Source organism: Staurois parvus, unplaced genomic scaffold (genome assembly GCF_062004578.1).
Source record: "Staurois parvus isolate SC_StPar_1 unplaced genomic scaffold, SC_StPar_1.0 ptg000380l, whole genome shotgun sequence".
Classification (NCBI taxonomy): Eukaryota; Metazoa; Chordata; class Amphibia; order Anura; family Ranidae; genus Staurois; species Staurois parvus.
In genome coordinates, this window is record NW_028318176.1 from 997,501 (window position 1) to 1,019,541 (window position 22,041).

Below are 22,041 nucleotides of genomic sequence, written 5' to 3' on the forward strand. Positions count from 1 at the left end.
CAGGTTTATACCTACCTGCTCTGTGCAGTGGTTTTGCACATAGGGGCGTGAACCTTATATTCTGGGGTCCTTTGCTGGCACTCCAGGATCTCTTTATTGTGTGCCCCCTAGCAAGCTGCTTGCTATGGGGGCACACCTGTGGGCTTGATCTCGAGTCCGGCTGTGTGTCCAGTGACACACACAGTGCAGCTCAGCCTCCACCCCCTGCTACCTCCTCAGAGTTTGATTGACAGCAGCAGTAGCCAATGGCTCCCGCTTCTGCCTGAGTCCCTGTGAGGAGAGTGCTGGATCGCCTACAGGCTCACGCAAGTGCCAATACCAATCATCAGTATTGGGTTCTATAAATAAACAAATTATAACTGTTTTACCATGGTGGGTAAAACTTAAAAAAAAAAAAAAAAGTTTCTCTAAAAAAAAAAAATCTTAAAATCAATGAATACTTAATTTCAAGAGTTTGCAAATAACAAAGCAGATCCAAAGTCATGTTTATCTGTTGAACTATAGAGCGAACGTCTTTTAACATACGACCAAGTTCATGTTTCATGACATTATTCAGCTCCTGTATAGTCCTACACTTTGGAAAGGAAGAAGGAAGACACTCCTGCTTGCCGCAACAGCCTTGGCCTGCAGCACGAGTCATTACTGGGCTCATGTGTATGGTTGCTGAGTCCCATGTCATCCATACAGCTTGATAACTCCGAGGGATGAACAACCTGGTGAACAGAAGACAGGCCCTGGACAATTTGGTCCTCGTATTGGCAGACGGCAGATAGGAGCTCACCAAGTCGTGTATTCACCGCGGGATCCGAATTGTGAACTTGACACCATGTGACCAGAGCACTGAAAAGCAAAAATCAGTATTACTATAGTTCATACAGTGATCACTATATAGGGTCTCATTTATTAAAGTGGCTGTGGGCAGAATGGTCGCACAAATACTTTTTGCCAGCATGACAACGGAAGGCTGTTATAGGTCAAAAATAACTGTGCCAGACAATTCACCCTCAGACACATATTATTGAGGTGCAGTTTATTTGTCCAGTGACAGCGTAGTCTGATTAACATTTATACAGGCAAAGAAATTTGCAGTGCTGCATTTAAAGGGGAATTTTACTCTCTTAATCAACCATTACTATTTTTAATCCTTACGATAGGAAAAGTATCTCATATTTACTTGTTTTGAACATTTCTTCAGTTACTTCCTGTTTTCCAGGCCTAGGCAAAATGGTGTCATACATACCATGAATCTTCAGAAGGGGAGAGAGACTTTTCTCAGCTAAATGCATCCTCCTGCCTGCTGGCCTGAGCCAAGGGCAGATGGATTCCAGGAAGTAAATGCTACATTAATTATCTGCCCTTACTCAAGATGGCCTCAGCCAGAAATGCTAAGAGGTGTTTTTATCAGTGATTTCTTAGCAAAATAAAGCATAGAGACATGGATGGATGGGGGAGTTTGCTTTGAATATTAAAAATGAATTACCGTATTTTTCGCTCCATAAGACGCACTTTTTTCCCCCAAAAAAAGGGGGGAAAATGTCAGTGGATCGAATATGGAGCGGCCGGTCCGGTATTTCCACATCCGCCGTGTCAGAATACTGGGCCGGCCGCTCAGCTCTGCAGTGGGACCTTACCTGTTCCTCTATCCAGCGGCGCGCTGTCTTCCCGGCTTCTGTAGTGTGCGTGACAGCCAGGTCCCAAGTGCGCATGCGCAAGAAGCGGTGCTCTTTGTGAATGGTAAGGCGGTACCTGGGACACATGACAGATCCCAGAAGCCGCCAGACCAATCACAAAGCGCAGCGCTTCTCGCTCATGCGCACTGGGCATCCGGCTGTCTGCCGAGCGCCATTACAGAAGCCGGGTAGACAGCACACGGCTGGATAGAGGAACAGGTAAGATCAAAGAACAACTCCGTGGAAGTCAGAGCGAGTACCTGTCAAATTCAGGTACCCACTCCCCCACCTCCCCAAAGGTCAGCAGTCATCTCCTGTACTGTCCCCAGTCTCTGGTCATCTCCTGTACTGTCCGCAGTCTTTGATCATCTCCTGTACTGTCCGCAGTCTCTGGTCATCCCTGTACTGTGTCCGCAGTCTCTGGTCATCCCTGTACTGTGTCCGCAGTCTCTGGTCATCCCTGTCCTATGTCTGCAGTCTCTGGCCATCTCCTGTACTACTGTACTATGTCCGCAGTCTCTGGTCATCTCCTGTCCTGTATCTGCAGTCTCTGGTCATCCCCTGTACTGTGTCCGCAGTCTCTTGTCATCCCTGTACTGTGTCCGCAGTCTCTGGTCATCCCTGTACTGTGTCCGCAGTCTCTGGTCATCCCCTGTACTGTGTCCGCAGTCTCTGGTCATCTCCTGTACTGTGTCCGCAGTCTCTGGTCATCCCTGTACTGTGTCCGCAGTCTCTGGTCATCTCCTGTACTGTGTCCGCAGTCTCTGATCATCCCTGTACAGTGTCCGCAGTCTGTGGTCATCCCTGTACTGTGTCCGCAGTCTCTGGTCATCCCTGTACTGTGTCCACAGTCTCTGGTCATCCCTGTACTGTGTCTGCAGTCTCTGGTCATCCCTGTACTGTGTCTGCAGTCTCTGGTCATCTCCTGTACTATGTCTGCAGTCTCTGGTCAATTTTTTTTCCCCTGTTTTCTGCCTCTAAACCTAGGTGCGTCTTATGGTCAGGTGCGTCTTATGAAGCGAAAAATACGGTAATAGCATTTTTGGCTTTTGGCAGTGTAGTTCTGCTTTAAATCTCAGTTCTCTGACCAATGTTCATTCAACATGAACCCCTTAATAAGACAATGCAGATCAAGCAAGCATGCCTTCCTATCAATATCAGATACAGCATACCTTCTCTTTTTTCATACCCCTGGGGTCCTTTCAGCAGAATCTTGCACATCTACTGACCTGGGGCCCAAGTTCAGTGCTGTGAAGCATGCACTTTAATAAACAAAAAGTGAAGAGTACACCGTAGGATGCAGAAGAGCCATGACAGATCATTTGACTGCAAGCTGGGAAAAGGAATTCAGCGGTTCTTGGGATGGGGAGCAGTTGCTTTTACAAGGCAAGGCTTTCTGGAAAAAAAAATAACTCTTCCATGACCTCAATATGCCTCTCAGCAGATAGCTTAGGGTGTCTACTTTCTGAAAAGGGGTCATTTGGGGGTGTTTGTTCTTTCCTGGTATTTTAGCACCTCAAGAAATGTGATAGGCAGTTAGAAAGTAAAAGCTGCGTAAATTCCATTATCTATACCATAGTTTGTAGACGCTATAACTTTCACACAAAGCAATCAATATACACTTATTGGGATTTTTTTTCCAAAAACATGTAGCAGAATACATGTTGGCCTAAATTTATGACGAAGTTTGAGTTTTTTGGATATTTTTTATAACAGAAATGAAAAAATATTGTTTTTTTTTAAAAAAAAAAGGTGATCAAATACCACTGAAAGAAAGCTCTATTTGTGTGAAAAAAGGAATTTCATTTATGTACTGTATTGCACGACCGCGCAATTCTCAGTTAAACTAGTGCAGCGCTATATAGCAAAAATTGGCGTAAATTCCATTATCTATACCACTGCTTTGTGTGAAAGTTATAGCGTCTACAAACTATCAATATACACTTATTGGGATTTTTTTTTTATCAAAAACATGTAGCAGAACACATTTTGGCCTAAATTTTATTTATTTGAGTTTACTATATATTTTTTATATATTTTTTATAGCCGAAAGTAAGAAATATAATTTTTCTTCAAAAGTTTTAGTCTTTTTTTGTTTATAGCGCGAAAAATAAAAAGCGCACAGGTGATCAAATGCCACTGAAGGAAAGCTCTATTTGTGTGAAAAAAGGATGTAAATTTTGTTTGGGTACAGCATTGCATGACCGCACAATTATCAGTTGAAATAGTGCAGCGCAGAATAGCAAAAAGAGGCCTGGTCAGGAAGGGGGGTAAATCCTCTGGAGGGAAAGTGGTTAAAGGTAGATTTTTAAAAAAAATAACAAACATGTTCCATCCTTCCTGGTCACCCACACGGAGTTCCATTATAGGCATGGTCTTAAAGGAAACCTGTCAGGAGAGAAAGGTATAGGCTATTGCTCTCCTGAAGATGCTAGTTTTTTGGTTGTCAGACTGATCCTCTATTTTCAGTACCTGAGTTCTGGGTCACTGGGGTTGATTTACTAAAGGCAAATAGGCTGCTGAATTTACATACAAGAGAAGATGCGCTTTGCATGGGAATTTTCTCCAGAGTATAATGAATGAGGTGAAGCTCTGCTGACTTCCATCATCCAATCATGGGCAAGCAAAAATGCTGTTTTTTTTTCATTTTCCTTGCACGCAATTGGGCATTCCTTGCAACGTGAAATTTCACCACACTCACTAAGCTCTAGGGAAGCTTTCCATGGAAAGTGAAACTTTCCTTGCAAAGTCAACACCCTATTTGCCTTTAGTAAATCAATCCCTTTGAGTCAACAAGATCAAAAATTCACATCCATCAAGAACATCACTTGCTGCATGTCTATTCTGTGTCAGTCATTCATCAATTATTGAAGACAGAGGATCATCATCACACTCAGACAACTGGCATTAAAGTGGTTCTAAAGCCTTAAGGTTTTTCCTTCATGCATTCTATTCTGTGTAGCCCAATAAGCCATAGAACAATTTTCCCATTCTTTAACCACTTCAAGTCCAGACACTTTCACCCCCTTGCAGTCCACGCTGATTTTCAGCTTTCAGTGCTGTCACACTTTGAATGACAATTGCGCGGTCATGCCACATTGTACCCAAATGAAATTTTAGATTTTTTTTTTTGAGACAGATAACGCTTTCTTTTGGTGGTATTTATTCGCCTCTGGGATTTTTATTTGTTTGCTATATAAATGAAAAAGTGTTTTCTTAAAAAACTTTGCAAATAAATAATCTTGCTTCATAAATATTGGCCAAAATGTATTTGGCTATCATTTTGGTAAAAAAACAAACAAACCCAAATCAGTTTATAAAAATGTTTTTCTAATTTTTTTTACATTTTCTTTTTTATTATTATTTATATATATATATATTTATTTTTTGTACATACTGCCACCCTAGCAGTACAGTGTCATAATAGTGACACTGTACTACTTGTGGTGGGTGATGATTTTTTTTTTTTCTTTTACACGGATTACTTTTTCACCCATATAGGCTGAAAAAGCAATCATTTCTCCTCACGGACTGCATTCCTGCAGCCATTGGGAAATACTGTGAAAGCTGTGATTGGTCACAGCTTGTCACATGGTACAAGGCTGATGTGAATAGCCTTGTAGAATGTGAGCTCTGTGATCATTCACAGAATTCACAAGTAGTAAACGATGTCAGGAAGTGTCATCTTGCTTACTACTGTTCATGTGATCGCTGATCGGCCAATCACTGATCACATGAATCGGGACCTCACACAGCGGTCCCATACATCGATCTATGTTCCTCTGAGGACACAGATTACTGTGCTGCATGCTCCCAGGGAGCGCGCACAGGCAATGGAATGCGTGGGGACGTTTAGAAATGACCCCCTGAAGTATCAATGATAATAATAATAATAGTAGTATTCGTGGTAGTACCACTACTACCACTAATACTACTATTATTATTGTCATTAGTGAGCATATATATAAGAGAGGGTACAGACGTTTGGTCTGTTGGATCTGAGGAAGAGGCAAGACCTCGAAACGCGTCAGCCTCTTGGAGGTCCAGAGTTCCCATTACAGACGAACACGTAGTGCGGATTGGACACAGTTGTTTTCTCACGATGTGCCTTTGACTGTATTGTCATTTTGTGAGTACAATACCCACTTTTATCATTTAATAAATACATTTTTAAGGTAGTGCACTAGGCCGGTGCGTCCTCTGTTTCTCTCCACTTAGTATACTTGGACTTTCCCGATCATTTGAGGGCAGCAAGGTGTGCACACCCCAGGAATTTGTGATATGGCCTATTCATATAAAGTCCATCCCTAAAGTCAGGAATATTTGGGTTTGCCATTTCTTCATTATCGTTCTTTTTGTCTGGAGGCTGAACAAAGCTGTGGAAGAAAAGGAATGCTTGGGAAGGGGGCAACTAAGTGAACCTGTTGCTTTTCCCTGCGTGGGTAAAGCACAGGTACAGGTACATCCTATTTTGGTCTGCCATGTTGTTCTTCAAGTACAAGATAAGGCCGTAAATACACAATGCATTAGTGTACATTCAGCATAAAGTATATGTTATCTGTTGCTTCTGTTCCATATATTTGTGGTTATGTCTGTATGTATTCAGCTATTCAAAGTACGTCAAAAGCCAAATCTTTTTTTCATTTTTGGATAGCATAAGGAATGATTAAAACCCCCACTGCCGTTTGTGATCACGGGAGTCCTATGGAGGAGATTTCTTTTAACTTTCTGTTCTGCAACTACAAAAAGAAGCGAGAAGAAATCTACTCAAAGTAAGGAAAGCTCCTTATTAGACAGATGTCATTTGAACAAGAACTGGGTAGCACAGTGGCTAAATGGATAGCCCTTCCGCCTGGCAGTACTATGGTCATTGATTCAAATCCCAACCACGGCACCACCTGCCTGGAGTTTGCATATTCTCCCTGTGTCTGCACGGGTTTCCTCCGGGTAATCCAATTTCCTTCCACACTCCAAAGACATGCTGGTAGGTTAATTGGCTCCTGTCTAAATTGGCCCTAGTATGCATGAATGTAAGTTAGGGACCTTAGATTGTACGCCCCTTGAGGGTTAGGGACTGATGTGAATGTACAATATATATGTAAAGCACTGCTGAAATTGATGGCGCTATATAAGTACCTGTAATAAATAACTAAACAAGAGTACCAGTTGGAATATTTTCCCTCTATTTCTATTCTAACAGCAAAATTTTATATTTTACCTCCCTTCTAATCTCGGTGACAGTGATCACCAAATCAAATAATATGTTTCTGACCTTATTCCTAATTAAAACAGTCCCGCCAGTAAGAAAAACTGGATAAAATCTATGGATCTATCTAGGAATACACGTAAAGGCTACACATTTGCTGTAAATATACTAACCCATGTGTAGTTTTATGAATTATCCATTTTACACTTCTTTCCCAAATTTCTTACACGTGATTTATTTTTCCCAGATGATATTTACCAGACTAGCATCAGTGCAATCTCTTTTGTACCTAGTGATTATGAATCTGACCTTTCTATCCCACCTTTTCAAGACATGCTACATGTAGAAAACAACTGCATAACTAATACAAGCAATCATTTGAATAGTATATGAACCTTTTCTTTCCATAAATATGATGCATTAGAAATGAAAAATAAGGACTTGTAAAGACTTGCTCGTAAACTAAAAGCATTTTTATTAAGCAATAATTAGTGCTCTCTGATCTGTACATATACAAATATTTACTAAAGTGTATACGGTATAAAAAAAAAAAAAAAAAAAAAGACTATAAACAGGGCTTATTCACACCAGTGTGCGGACCAGTGTGCGGACCAGTGTGCGGACTCCCTTACCCAACTTCTGGCAGATAAACATACTGACAGGGGAGTGAAAAAAAGTAGTATGTGCAGTTGTGAAGGAAGCATTAACATTACATTGAAATGAATTGATACTCAAACCAATAATAATCATAAACATCAACTGTAAGGTAAATGCGGGCTGCAATGCACTTGCAGCAAGGGTAAGAAATGCAGGGCAAGTACTGTACAGATACAGCAAGAAAAATTAGAAAGAATCCCGGTATAGTAATTACAGTCAATAGCATTTGTTAACAGACGTTCACAGTTAAACAAAAGTCCTCCATATAGGAGGTCATCAAAAATAACCTGACCCAACAATAAATGTCAGTTAACACACACACATGCAAAACATATCTTCGCTCTTGCGTACATCTACTGTAAAGGTCGTTCTTAGTAGCTGTCATGCAGACTGATTTTGGTTCAATCAATGTTGGAATTCCTCATAAATCGATGAATTCCTAACTAATATACAGTAAAAAGAAAATTCTTGATTGCCAGAGACTGAAAAGCAAAGCAATGGATGGATAGCAAATGGATATCTCTTCAGCAAATACAGTGGGGGAAATAATTATTTGATCGACTACAGATTTTGTAAGTTTGCCCACTTACAAAGAAATGAAGGGTCTATCATTTTTATCATAGGTGTATTTTAAAAGGATAGAGACAGAATACCAACCAAAACTCCAGAAAAAAAAAAACACATGATACATGTGTTAGAAATTGAGTTTCAGTTCAGTGAGTAAAATAAGTATTTGATCCCCTACCAACCAACAATAATTCTGGCTCCCACAGAATGGTTATGTGCTACAGAGGTTAGTCCTGTCAATTTAAGAAGGTGCTCCTAACAACACGTTAAAAGACACCTGTCCACAGAATCTCTTTCTTCCATTCAAACCTCACCACTATGGGCAAATGACCAAAGAGCTGTCAAAAGGACGTCAGGGACAAGATTGTAGACCTGCACAAGGCTGGAACGGGCTACAAGACCATCAGCAAGAAGCTTGATAAGATGGAGACAAATGTTGGAGCGACTATTCGCAAATGGAAGAAATACAAAATAACCATCAATCGCCCTCGGTCTGGAGCTCCATGCAAGATTTTGCTTCATGGGGTAAGGATGATTATGAGAAAAGTGAGGGATCAGCCCAGAACTACACGGGAGGAGCTTGTGAATGATCTCAAGGCAGTTCGGGCCACAGTCACCAAACAAACCATCGGTAAAACAATACGCCGCCGTGGATTGAAATCCTGCAGCACCCGCAAGGTCCACCTCCTCAAGAAGGCACATGTACAGTATAGGCCTGTCTGAAGTTTGCCAATGAACATCTAAAGGATTCAGAGAAGGATTGGGAGAAAATGCTATGGTCAGATGAGACCAAAATTGAGCTCTTTGTCTTTAACTCAACCCGCAGTTTTTGGAGGAAGAAAAATGCTGACTATGATTCTAAGAACATCATCCCTACAGTCAAGCACAGAAGTGGAAACATTATGCTTTGGGGCTGTTTCTCTGCTAAAGGTACAGGCCGACTTTGCCACATTGAAAGGCCAATGGACAGGGCCATGTATTGTAAATTCTTGGATGAGAACCTTCTTCCCTCATCCAGAATACTGAAGATGGGTCGTGGATGGGCCTTCCAGCATGACAATGACCCAAAACCTACCAAGGCATCAACAGAGTGGCTCAAGAAGAAGCACATCAAGGTCATGAAGTGGCCTAGCCAGTGTCAGGGATCACGGCCCATGGAGCCGCGATCGCGGCTCCGTCCCTCGCGCATGCGCGGTGGCGGCAGATCGCGCCGGGACACAGGCACCAGGGCCCGGCGAGCCGCGGCTGACAGGACGCCGCGCATGCGCAGTAGGAGCCGCGGGCGCGCCTCAGGCGTCCAATGACAGCCGGGGGCGCGTCCTAGCCGGCCAATGACAGTGCAGGGCGCACTATTTAAAGATGCCCTGCACTGTCACAAGTTGCCGCAAGGTCTTCCTGTGATCCTGAAGTTCCTGTACCTGCCTGAGACCCTGATTGACCCTGACTACGCTGCCTGCCCCTGTGATTGACCCGGATTGACCCTGACTATTCTGCCTGCCCCTGCGTTTTGACCTGGATTGACCCTGACTATTCTGCCTGCTCCTGCGTTTGACCCGGATTGCCCTGACCATTCTACGGATTGATACCCCCTGCTGACCCTGCGTGTGACCCGACTACTCTTGGCCTACCGATTCTGTACCCCGCTTACCCTCACGGGCTCACGATCAGTTGTTACCCTGCTAGGGCCGTTAGCCACTTCACATCTGGCTCTCCCGGTACCTGTCCCCAAAGGTCTCCTCGGCCACTGGGGGGCCTGCTCGGAGGTCGTGACCTGGCCCGGGACTGTTTTAAGTCCATCCCCACCATCAGGGGCCCTGGTGAAAGCACAGCCCGGGCTTAGACCCCACGCTCTGAGTAGGTCCGCCAGTTGGCAGCCTGAGGCACCACCGGCGGATCATAACAGTACCTTGCGGCCATGACAGAGCCAGGAAGTGTACCGGCGTCCCTAGAGGATATTTGTCAGCACCTGGCAACCTTGACCCAAGCTTTCCAGAACTTCCACAGTCGCTGCGCCCGACTGGAGGACCGCATGGATTCATTAGCTCCCCTGACTCCCCCTGCTCAGAGTCCTCCACCTGCAGAACCTCCCGCTAACCCGGGATCCGGAGCGGTTGCCACACCCCTAGCTCCCGAACCCCGCGTTCCCCTGCCAGAGCGATTCCGTGGTGACCGGAACCGCTTCCGAGCCTTCCGAAGTGCGTGTACCCTGTACTTTGACTTACAGCCCCGCACGTTCACCACCGAGTCCATCAAGGTGGGGTTTATAGTCTCTCTCCTGCAGGATGAGCCCCAGGATTGGGCTCATCGTCTGATGGAGGGGCACGACCCACATCTTGACTCCGTGACCGAGTTCTTTCGGGCCATGGCCGTCTTGTATGACGACCCTCAGCGGGCTGCATCCGCAGAGACTACCCTATACTCACTGCGGCAGGGCCGCCGGGCAGCCGAGGAATATGCGGCCGACTTTAGACGTTGCATGGGAGACACCAGATGGAACGATGCGGCCTTATGTCACCAGTTCCGCATCGGGCTGTCTGAGTCTCTCAAAGACGAACTCGCACGAGTAGGTCTACCTGACACCCTGGAAAAACTGATCGAATTGGCCATACAAATTGACCGTAGACTAAGGGAACGTCGGCTGGAAAGGAGCAGCCAGGGTCAAAGGGTGGCATGGATTCCGTCCAGAGATACAGCTCCAACCCCAGGGAACCATCCGCGAAGCACGGAAACAGGGGACAACCCGGAACCCATGCAACTGGGATTGGCCCGTTCCCACTTATCGGTCGAGGAACGTCAGAGGAGACTATCACGGAACCTATGTCTGTACTGCGGGGAAGCTGGTCATCAGGTGCGCTCGTGTCCTGCTAAAATGAGTAAGTCCACGCCCGTTTCTCTTACTTTACCTGCAGGAAGGGATGATCAGTCGAGTTACCTGGCCATTCCTGTGTCTTTGCAGCTCCCCGGAGGAACATTGTCGGTGACCGCAATCGTTGACTCAGGAGCCTGTAGTTGCTTCATCGACCTGACCTTTGCCCACCGGCAAAAGATCCCACTCCAGACCAAAGAAAGGGGGTTCAACATCTTCTTGGCAGATGGGTCCCGTATAAAATCAGGGGTGGTGGACCAGGAGACACCACCCATTTTCACCACAATGGCAGACCATCACCAGGAGTTCCTCCGCCTGGATGCCATCGCATCCCCCCTTTTTCCAGTCATTCTGGGGCTCCCTTGGCTGAGGGCCCATAACCCCCAGATTGACTGGGAAAGGGGGACAATTCAATTTCGCTCCCCTTATTGTTTGAGTCACTGCCACGTCACAGGACCCATGGTGCCCCGGTTCCTCCTGTGCTTGGATGGCGACACCAATCTATCCCAGGTTATTCCTCCGGCCTACCACGACTTCTTAGACGTCTTTAGTAAGCGAGGAGCAGATGTTCTCCCTCCGCACCGTTCCTACGACTGCCCCATAGACCTCCTACCCGGATCTGAAATCTCATTCGGCCGTATCTTCCCCTTGTCCGAAACAGAATCGGGTGTGCTGAGGGATTATATTGACGAAAACCTACGGAAGGGATTTATTCGTCCATCCACATCCCCAGCCGGGGCCGGATTATTCTTCGTAGAGAAGAAAGACAAATCGTTACGGCCTTGCATTGACTACCGTGACCTGAACAAAATAACAGTAAAAAATCGTTATCCTTTGCCCCTAGTCCCCGAGCTCCTCCAGAGATTGAGATCCGCAACGATATTTACTAAATTAGACCTGCGGGGGGCCTATAACCTAGTCCGTATCAGGGAAGGGGATGAGTGGAAGACGGCATTCCGTACGAGATTCGGCCACTATGAATATTTGGTGATGCCGTTCGGGCTCTGTAATGCTCCGGCGACCTTTCAGCACTTTATCAACGATGTTTTTCGTGATTTTCTCGACATTTTCGTGGTGGTCTACTTGGATGACATCCTAATTTTTTCCCCCTCACGGGAGGTTCATCGGGGTCACGTAATACGGGTACTAAAACGGTTGCGTCTACACGGGCTATACGCGAAGGCAGAAAAATGCTGTTTTGAACAGCACGAGATAACGTTCTTGGGACTGGTTCTCTCTTCCGCGGGGGTCGCGATGGATCCCCAGAAGGTCACGGCGATCTTGGATTGGCCAATACCCGCCGACAAAAAAGGGGTACAGCGCTTCATTGGGTTCTCTAACTTTTACAGGAAGTTTATTAGGAACTTCTCCGGTCTGGTCTCCCCAATCACACAACTGACGAAACTAGGGGTCCGCTTTAAGTGGACTCCCGAAGCGCAGACGGCATTTGAAAGACTCAAAGAATTGTTCACCTCTGCTCCCATTCTCTGCCATCCAGATTCTTCCCTCCCATATGTTTTGGAAGTGGACGCCTCCGAAAATGCGGTAGGAGCGGTGTTATCCCAAAGGAATGGTACCAAGGAACTACTGCACCCCGTGGCGTTCTTCTCCAGGAAGTTGACACCAGCGGAACGTAACTATGACATTGGAGATCGGGAGCTTCTGGCCATAAAAACTGCTCTTGAGGAATGGAGGTATTTATTGGAGGGAGCCACGCACCCAATTCTAATATTCACAGATCACAAAAACCTTGAATATTTAAGAACGGCGAAACGACTGAGACCTCGCCAAGCAAGATGGGCCCTTTTCTTTTCTCGATTCTCATTCCATATAACGTACCGACCCGGGTCTAAGAACACTAAACCAGACGCTCTGTCCCGCATGTTCGAGGACCCCGACGACGCTGTGCTGCCGGACACCATCTTGCCTTCTGGGAGTTTCCTCGCTCTACAAACGGAACTTCGCTCCCGGCTTCTCGATGCTTCCGTAGGATTACCAGTTCCGTCTGGGTCACCCCTCCAGAGCCAGGGGGGGCTGTTTTGGAAGGAAAACCGGATCATGGTCCCAGAAGAAGTGCGAACCTTGGTCCTGGGGCACTGCCACGACCATCCAATGGCGGGCCACTTCGGGGTAACGAAAACTCTGGATCTATTACGGCGCTCGTTCTGGTGGCCAGACATGATCAAGGATTGTGAGCATTACGTCCGAACTTGTCCCACCTGTCAAAGGAACAAGCCCTCCAGAACTAGGGCATGGGGACTGTTACGTCCATTGCCCATACCCAAGCGGTCCTGGCAGATGATAGCCATGGATTTCGTGGTCGAACTTCCACCATCCCAGGGCTACACTGCAATAATGGTGGTCGTCGACCGCTTTTCAAAGATGGCACATTTCGTGCCCTTGGAGAAGACCCCATCAGCACCAGAAACGGCACGGATCTTCATCAAGGAAGTGGTGAGGCTTCATGGGGTTCCCGAAGATATAGTGTCCGATCGGGGGGTCCAATTCACCTCCAGATTCTGGAAAGCCTTATGTGAATCGCTGGGAATCAAGCTATCGCTTTCATCCGCCTACCATCCACAGACCAACGGCCAAACTGAGAGGACCAACCAGACGATGGAACAATACTTGCGGTGCTACACGTCTTACCTCCAGGATGACTGGCTGTCGTTGCTGCCTTCCGCGGAATTCTCGTACAATAACTCGAGTCATTCAGCTACGGGTCAATCCCCGTTCTATGCCAATTACGGGTATCATCCCACATTCCTCCCTGACCTTATGCCTGAGAATCCGGTACCGGCATCTCAAGACATCTTGGAATTCCTTTCAGTCAATAACAAGACAATTCAGGAAGCCATCGCTAAAGCCCAAGAGGACAGTAAACGAGCATTCGACGGTAAGAGAAGAGGAGAATTACTGCTTCGACCAGGAGATCGGGTTTGGCTAGCAACAACCAATTTGAAGATGCTGTGCCCTTCAAGGAAGCTGGGACCCAAGTACATTGGCCCGTTTCCTGTAAAACGAGTCATCAACAGGGTGGCCTACGAGCTCGAGCTTCCGCAGACACTCAGGATACATCCTGTGTTCCATGTGTCCCTCCTGAAGCCATCTAGACCGGATCCCTTCCCGGACCGTGAATCTAGACCTCCCGAGGCAGTCACCATAGGTGACCAGGAGGAATATGAAGTGGAGACTGTCCTCAGTTGCCGAAGGAGGGGAGGCCAGACGCAGTTCCTGATAAAATGGAAGGGGTATGGTCCTGAGGAGAACTCATGGGAACCCGCCCGGAACGTTCACGCGCCCAGGCTCATCCGGGAGTTTTTTCGTGCTCACCCGCGGTGGAGAGATCAGTGGGGCTCCCGGAGGGTGCCCGTTGGGGGGGGGCAATGTCAGGGATCACGGCCCATGGAGCCGCGATCGCGGCTCCGTCCCTCGCGCATGCGCGGTGGCGGCAGATCGCGCCGGGACACAGGCACCAGGGCCCGGCGAGCCGCGGCTGACAGGACGCCGCGCATGCGCAGTAGGAGCCGCGGGCGCGCCTCAGGCGTCCAATGACAGCCGGGGGCGCGTCCTAGCCGGCCAATGACAGTGCAGGGCGCACTATTTAAAGATGCCCTGCACTGTCACAAGTTGCCGCAAGGTCTTCCTGTGATCCTGAAGTTCCTGTACCTGCCTGAGACCCTGATTGACCCTGACTACGCTGCCTGCCCCTGTGATTGACCCGGATTGACCCTGACTATTCTGCCTGCCCCTGCGTTTTGACCTGGATTGACCCTGACTATTCTGCCTGCTCCTGCGTTTGACCCGGATTGCCCTGACCATTCTACGGATTGATACCCCCTGCTGACCCTGCGTGTGACCCGACTACTCTTGGCCTACCGATTCTGTACCCCGCTTACCCTCACGGGCTCACGATCAGTTGTTACCCTGCTAGGGCCGTTAGCCACTTCACATCTGGCTCTCCCGGTACCTGTCCCCAAAGGTCTCCTCGGCCACTGGGGGGCCTGCTCGGAGGTCGTGACCTGGCCCGGGACTGTTTTAAGTCCATCCCCACCATCAGGGGCCCTGGTGAAAGCACAGCCCGGGCTTAGACCCCACGCTCTGAGTAGGTCCGCCAGTTGGCAGCCTGAGGCACCACCGGCGGATCATAACAGCCAGTCTCCAGACCTTAATCCTGTAGAAAATTTATGGAGGGAGCTGAAACTTTAAGTTGCCAAGCGACAGCCTAGAAACTTTAAGGATTTAGAGAAGGTCTGTAGAAAAGTGGACCAAAATCCCTCTTGAGATGTGTGCAAAATCTGGTAATCAACTTCTAGAAACGTCTTACCTCTGTGCTTGCCAACAAGGGTTTCTCCACCAAGTATTAAGTCATGTTTTGCTTGGGGATCAAATAATTATTTTACTCACTGAACTGCAACTCCATTTAAAACATTTGTATCGTGTGTTTTTTCTGGATTCTTTGTTGATATTCTGTCTCTCTCATTTAAAATACACCTATGATAAAAATGATAGACCCTTCATTTCTTTGCAAGTGGGCAAACTTACAAACCTTGCAGGGGATTAAATAATTATTTTCCCCACAGTATTAGCAAAAGTTAGTTTTATTGTTATTTATTTAATGTGAAAATTAGACCTTGAGGGTCTATGTTGTAAACACGGCATTCGCCTTATGGAGACTGTATGTGAGATATACTATACAGTATGAGCTTGTATGAAACATTTAAACCCCTGGGAATATTTTCAGAGTGGTGGGATGATATTCTATCTATCTATGGCCAATCTCAACACATCATTACCATGGTACTATCAACATGTCTGAATATACATGTATTAGCTGTCAAGCTGCTGATACATTGGGAGTGGGCAGTCACAGACCGAAGACTTCAAAAACCAAGCCTCCAAGGTAAAACATCTGCAGGGTGATTATATATTACACTTATACATTCTTCATAGACCTTTATATTAAAACTATAAACAGATCTATCTCTGATTGCTAAAATACAGTCAGGTCCATAAATATTGGGACATCAACACAATTCTAACATTTTTGGCTCTATACACCACCACAATGGATTTGAAATGAAACGAACAAGATGTGCTTTACCTGCAGACTGTCAGCTTTAATTTGAGGGTATTTACATCCAAATCAGGTGAACGGTGTAGGAATTAAAACAGTTTAATATTTAACAGTTTAACAGCCTGTAGCTGCAGGCATCATCCTGGTATAAGCACTCAAAGTCCAGTGATGTACCAGTACATTGCTGGTCCTTGTTGGGCATATATGTAACAGCAGAGAACACGAACATATGATGAATCAGGTCTGTGAACCAATATGACCCCAATTCATTCTTTTTTGTAATGCTCATGTTGATGATTAGGCTAAAAAAAAGTTTTAAATTCAGAAACCGTGATAGGTTTCCATGCGAATTGTCTGGCAAGAGCTGAATTTGGATGGGCGGCTATGAATTGTTGTGCATATAAATTGCTTTGGCCCACAATCAAGTACCAGTACATTGCTTTGCCCAGAGCCACCACTCATCGGTACATTGTTGACGGGCGGGCGGCAAGTAGGTAAAACATTTTTGTTTTTCTTAAATGCAAATGTTTCCTTTGAACTGTCATCAATGGGTTAGGTTCCTGACAGTTCAATCAGTGCACAGCAGAGAAATACACAGCAGCATGTCTCCCTAGTAAAAAACACACAACACATCATGTAAAACAGCACACGGCACACTGTTAACCCTTTGATCACCCTAGATGTTAATCCCTTCTTGACCAATGACATTAGTACAATGTCAGTGAGTTTTATTAACACTGATCACTGTATTAGTGTCACTGGGGATGTCAGTGGCAGTTAGTCAATACCCACCCAGTGTCAGAATGCCCGCCACAGTCCCGCTATAAGTCGCTGATCGTCGCCGTTACTACTATAAAAGAAAATATAAAAATTCCAGTACATATACCCATGGGCGTATTTGCCGCGAGGCAAACAAGACACTTGCCTAGGGCGGCAGTTTACAGGGGGGCGGTGCCGCGCCTCGGAAGAAGGGTCGTCTTTGATGTCACTACAGCAGGAATCCAGTGAGGAGTGGGAGTATCATGCCTCCCCTGGATACTGCGGTCATCCGGAATCATCTCTCAGCTCTGGCTCCCCACCACCATCCACTGCAGAGCTCCGGGAGCTCTGACCATCAGAGCAGCCTATAGTCTGGCCGGGTGCACTGCATGCTGGGAGTTGTAGTCCTTCCCCCACGACCCCGAACTACAATCCCGGTAGGCTGTTCAGGGGAAGGACTACAACTCCCAGCATCCAGTGCGCCCGGCCAGGCTATAGGCTGCTCTGATGGTCAGAGCTCTCCTCAGTGGATGGCAGTGGGGAGCCAGGTCTGAGAGATGATCCCGGAGGACGGCAGTGTCCAGGGGAGACAGGGATCTCTCTCACAGAGGTAGAAGAGGGAAGGAAAATGCGGCTGCGAGGGCAATACATGCCCCTCCTCCCCCCTCGGTCTCCGCCCCGCCCCGCCCGGTGATTGATCTCCATGCCTACTGGGGGGGGGAGCTGAAAGGCTGCCAAGAGGCTGCCAGGTGACTGACCGAGATTGAGCAGAGACTGCCAGGTGCTGACCGAGACTGCCAGGTGACTGACCGAGACTGCCAGGTGTCTGACCGAGACTGCCAGGTGTCTGACCGAGACTGACCGGAGACTGCCAGGTGACTGACCGAGACTGCCAGGTGACTGACCGAGACTGACCGGAGACTGCCAGGTGACTGACCGAGACTGCCAGGTGACTGACCGAGACTGACCGGAGACTGCCAGGTGACTGACCGAGACTGCCAGGTGACTGACCGAGACTGACCGGAGACTGCCAGGTGACTGACCGAGACTGCCAGGTGACTGACGGAGATTGTCAGGTGACTGACCAATACTGCCAGGTGACTGACCGAGACTGACCAGAGACTGCCAGGTGACTGACCGAGACTGACCAGAGACTGCCAGGTGACTGACCGAGACTGCCAGGTGACTGATCGAGACTGCCAGGTGACTGACCGAGACTGACCGGAGATTGTCAGGTGACTGACCAATACTGCCAGGTGACTTACCGAGACTGACCAGAGACTGCCAGGTGACTGACCGAGACTGCCAGGTGACTGACCGAGACTGCCAGGTGACTGACCGAGACTGACCGGAGATTGTCAGGTGACTGACCAATACTGCCAGGTGACTGACCGAGACTGACCAGAGACTGCCAGGTGACTGACCGAGACTGACCAGAGACTGCCAGATGACTGACCAGAGACTGCCAGGTGACTGACCAGAGACTGCCAGGTGACTGACCAAAGACTGCCAGGTGACTGACCGAGACTGACCAGAGACTGCCAGGTGACTGACCGAGACTGCCAGGTGACTGACCGAGACTGACAGGTGACTGACCGAGACTGACAGGTGACTGACCGAGACTGACCAGAGACTGCCAGGTGACTGACCGAGACTGACCAGAGACTGACCAGAGACTGACCGAGACTGACCAGAGACTGACAGGTGACTGACCGAGACTGACAGGTGACTGACCGAGACTGACAGGTGACTGACCGAGACTGAACAGAGACTGCCAGGTGACTGACCGAAACTGACCAGAGACTGCCAGGTGACTGACCGAGACTGACAGGTGACTGACCGAAACTGACCAGAGACTGCTAGGTGACTGACCGAGACTGACCAGAGACTGACCAAGACTGACCAGAGACTGCCAGGTGACTGACCGAGACTGACCAGAGACTGCCAGGTGACTGACCAGAGACTGACCAAGACTGCCAGGTGACTGACCAGAGAATGACCGAGACGGACAGGTGACTGACCAAGACTGACCAGAGACTGCCAGATGGCTGACTCATAACACTAGCTGACACCTTCTCGCCACACATGCCACTGACACCTTCTTGCCGCTCATGCCACTAACTGACACCTTCTCATTGCTCATGCCACTAACTGACACCTTCTCGCCACTCATGCCACTAAATGACATCTTCTCTTCCCTCATACCACTAACTGACACCTTCTCGCTGCTCATTCCACTAACTGACACCTTCTCGCCGCTCATACCACTGACACCTTCTCGCCGCTCATACCGCTAACTGACACCTTCTCGCCGCTCATACCGCTGACACCTTCTCGCTGCTCATACCAAATACTGACACCTTCTCACTGCTCATACCACTAACTGACACCTTCTCGCCGCTCATACCATTAACTGACACCTTCACAGAAAGATGTGGCCGACCACTAAGTTCCGCCCAGAAAACGTTGGTGTAGTAAAGACAGTGAGGGTGCATGGGGAGGGGGAGGGGTGGCGATTTTTGTGAGGCCTAGGGCAGCACAAAACATAAATACACCACTGCATATACCGCCATTTGTAGAGGCTATAATGTCCACAAAAATCTATTAATTTACATGTATTGGCATTTATTTTTTAGCAAAGACGTAGCAGAATACATTTTGGCCTAAATTTAGGAAGAAATATTGTTTGTTTTTTGTTTATAGCACAAAAAATAAAAACCACAGAAGTGATCAAATGCCACCAAAAGAAAGCTCTACTTGGGAAAAAAGGACATACATTTCATTTATGTACAGCGCTGCATGACCGCGCAATTGTCAGTTAAAGTAACGCAGCATATCGCAAAAAATGGCCTGGTCAGGAGGGGGGTAAATCCTCTGGAGGGCAAGTGGTTGAGGAAATACAGACTCATTAGATATATGATATCTAGATTACATATCTAGATCCAAATTAAGCCCTGGATCACTCGACTTTGAACCCGACTATTTAGTGTAACTTCATTGTGACTTACTGACACTGCGCGACAAATGTCAATGCAAGTCGCAATGAAGTCACACAAAAACGAGTGCAGGAACCTTTTTTAAAGGCGCTGAAACTTGAGTAGCATTGATTTGAACCGTTCCTTTGCCAGTAATGGGGTGCAACTTGCCATGCAACTTTGAACTCTCAAGTCCCATGACAAGTCGCACTGGTATGAACCAGGGCTAAAGCAACAGTTGATTTTCTACACAATGACACCCCAACAAATAGTTACCAAGTACCCCAACACCCTAACATTTTCTGCTGACCATTACAGAACTTTATTATGCTCAAGATACCCCACTGAAGGGATTACATATAAATACTGCTCTGGAAGCCAAGGGAGCAGCTGACGGTATGTTTTTCATTCTTGCCTAAGTTCCTGTGTAAGCTGGTACCATGACTGATGCCTCAGGTTTCCTGTTCCAGGCTGGCTCTTTTCTCCTGCAGTGTCCTATTGAGTCACCCATGCATGTAGAGACTAGAGCTGTGTTTCCTCACACTGTGCATATCAATACAAACACACAGCCCCATGGCCTAGGATGGCAAGGCACTCCCCTGCTCTTCCCTCCTCCAAGCTTAGACTGACTTGATACTGCACTGTCTACTTTTAACGCTTTCATGTGAGGACCAGACGTTCAGGGAAGCAGACCTGAGAGAGCAGAAGCCATTAGCGTGGAAAATTGTAAACTGCAAGTGTTGGGGCAAGAAGTTTCACACAGTTTAATAGGAAATGTTTATTTTATTGTGCTCAATGTATTAACCACTTGCCATCCAGAGGATTTACCCCCCTTAATGACCAGGCCTCTTTTTGCTATTCGGCGCTGCACTAATTCAACAGATAATTGCGCGGTCATGCAATGCTGTACCCAAACAAAACTTACATCCTTTTTCTCACACAAATAGAGCTTTCTTTCGGTGGTATTTGATCACATGTGAGCTTTTTATTTTTAGTGCTATAAAGAAAAAAAGACTGAAAATTTTTAAGAAATACAATATTTTTTACTTTCAGCTATAAAAAATATATAATAAACTCAAAGTTAGTCATAAGTTTAGGCCAAAATGTATTTTTCTACATATTTTTGGTAAAAAAATCCCAATAAGTGTATATTGATTGCTTTGTGTTAAAGGTATAGCATCTACAAACTATGGTATAGATACTGCAATTTACGCCATTGTTTTGCTATACAGCGCTGCACTAGTTTAACTGACAATTGCGCGGTCATGCAATATGTTACATAAATTAAATTTACGTCCTTTTCGTCACACAAATACAGTAGAGCTTTCTTTCTGTGGTATTTAATCACCTGTGCGCTTTTTATTTTTGGCGCTATAAACTTAAAAGGTTTTAACAAAAAAAAAATTTGAAAAAAAAAAAAACAATATTTTCTCATTTCTTGCATAAAAACTATCCAAAAAGCAAAAATGTTGTCATAAATTTAGGCCAAAATGTATTCTGCTACATGTTTTTGGTTACAAAATCCCAATAAGTGTATGTTAGTTGCTTTGTGTGAAAGTTATAGCGTCTACAAACTATGGTATAGATAATGGGATTTACGCAGCTTTTACTTTCTGACTGCCCATCACATTTCTTGAAGTGCTAAAATACCAGGACAGTACAAACACCCCCAAATGACCCCTTTTCGGAAAGTAGACACCCTAAGCTATCTGCTGAGAGACATATTGGGGTTCATTTACTAAAGCTGGAGAGTCCAAAATCAGACTCCCTTCTGCATAGAAACCAATCAGCTTCTAACCCAGGGGTGGGCAAACTTTTTGACTTGAGGGCCGCAATGGGTTCATATATTGGACCCGGGGGCCGGACCAAGAGTAGATGAATGATGTGTATGTGTCATCCATAGTAAGTATAGTAATATTCCCCCATAGTAAGCATAGTAATTAATCCCCCATATAGTAATTCATCCCCCCCTATAGTAATTCATCCCCCATATAGTAATTCATCCCCCATAGTAATTCGTCCCCCATAGTAATTCGTCCCCCATAGTAATTCATCCCCCATATAGTAATTCGTCCCCCATATAGTAATTCATCCCCCATAGTAATTCATCCCCCATATAGTAATTCAACCCCCATAGTAATTCATCTCCCATATAGTAATTCATCCCCCATAGTAATTCATCCCCCATATAGTAATTCATCCCCCATAGTAATTCATCCCCCATATAGTAATTCATCCCCCATAGTAATTCATCCCCCCTATAG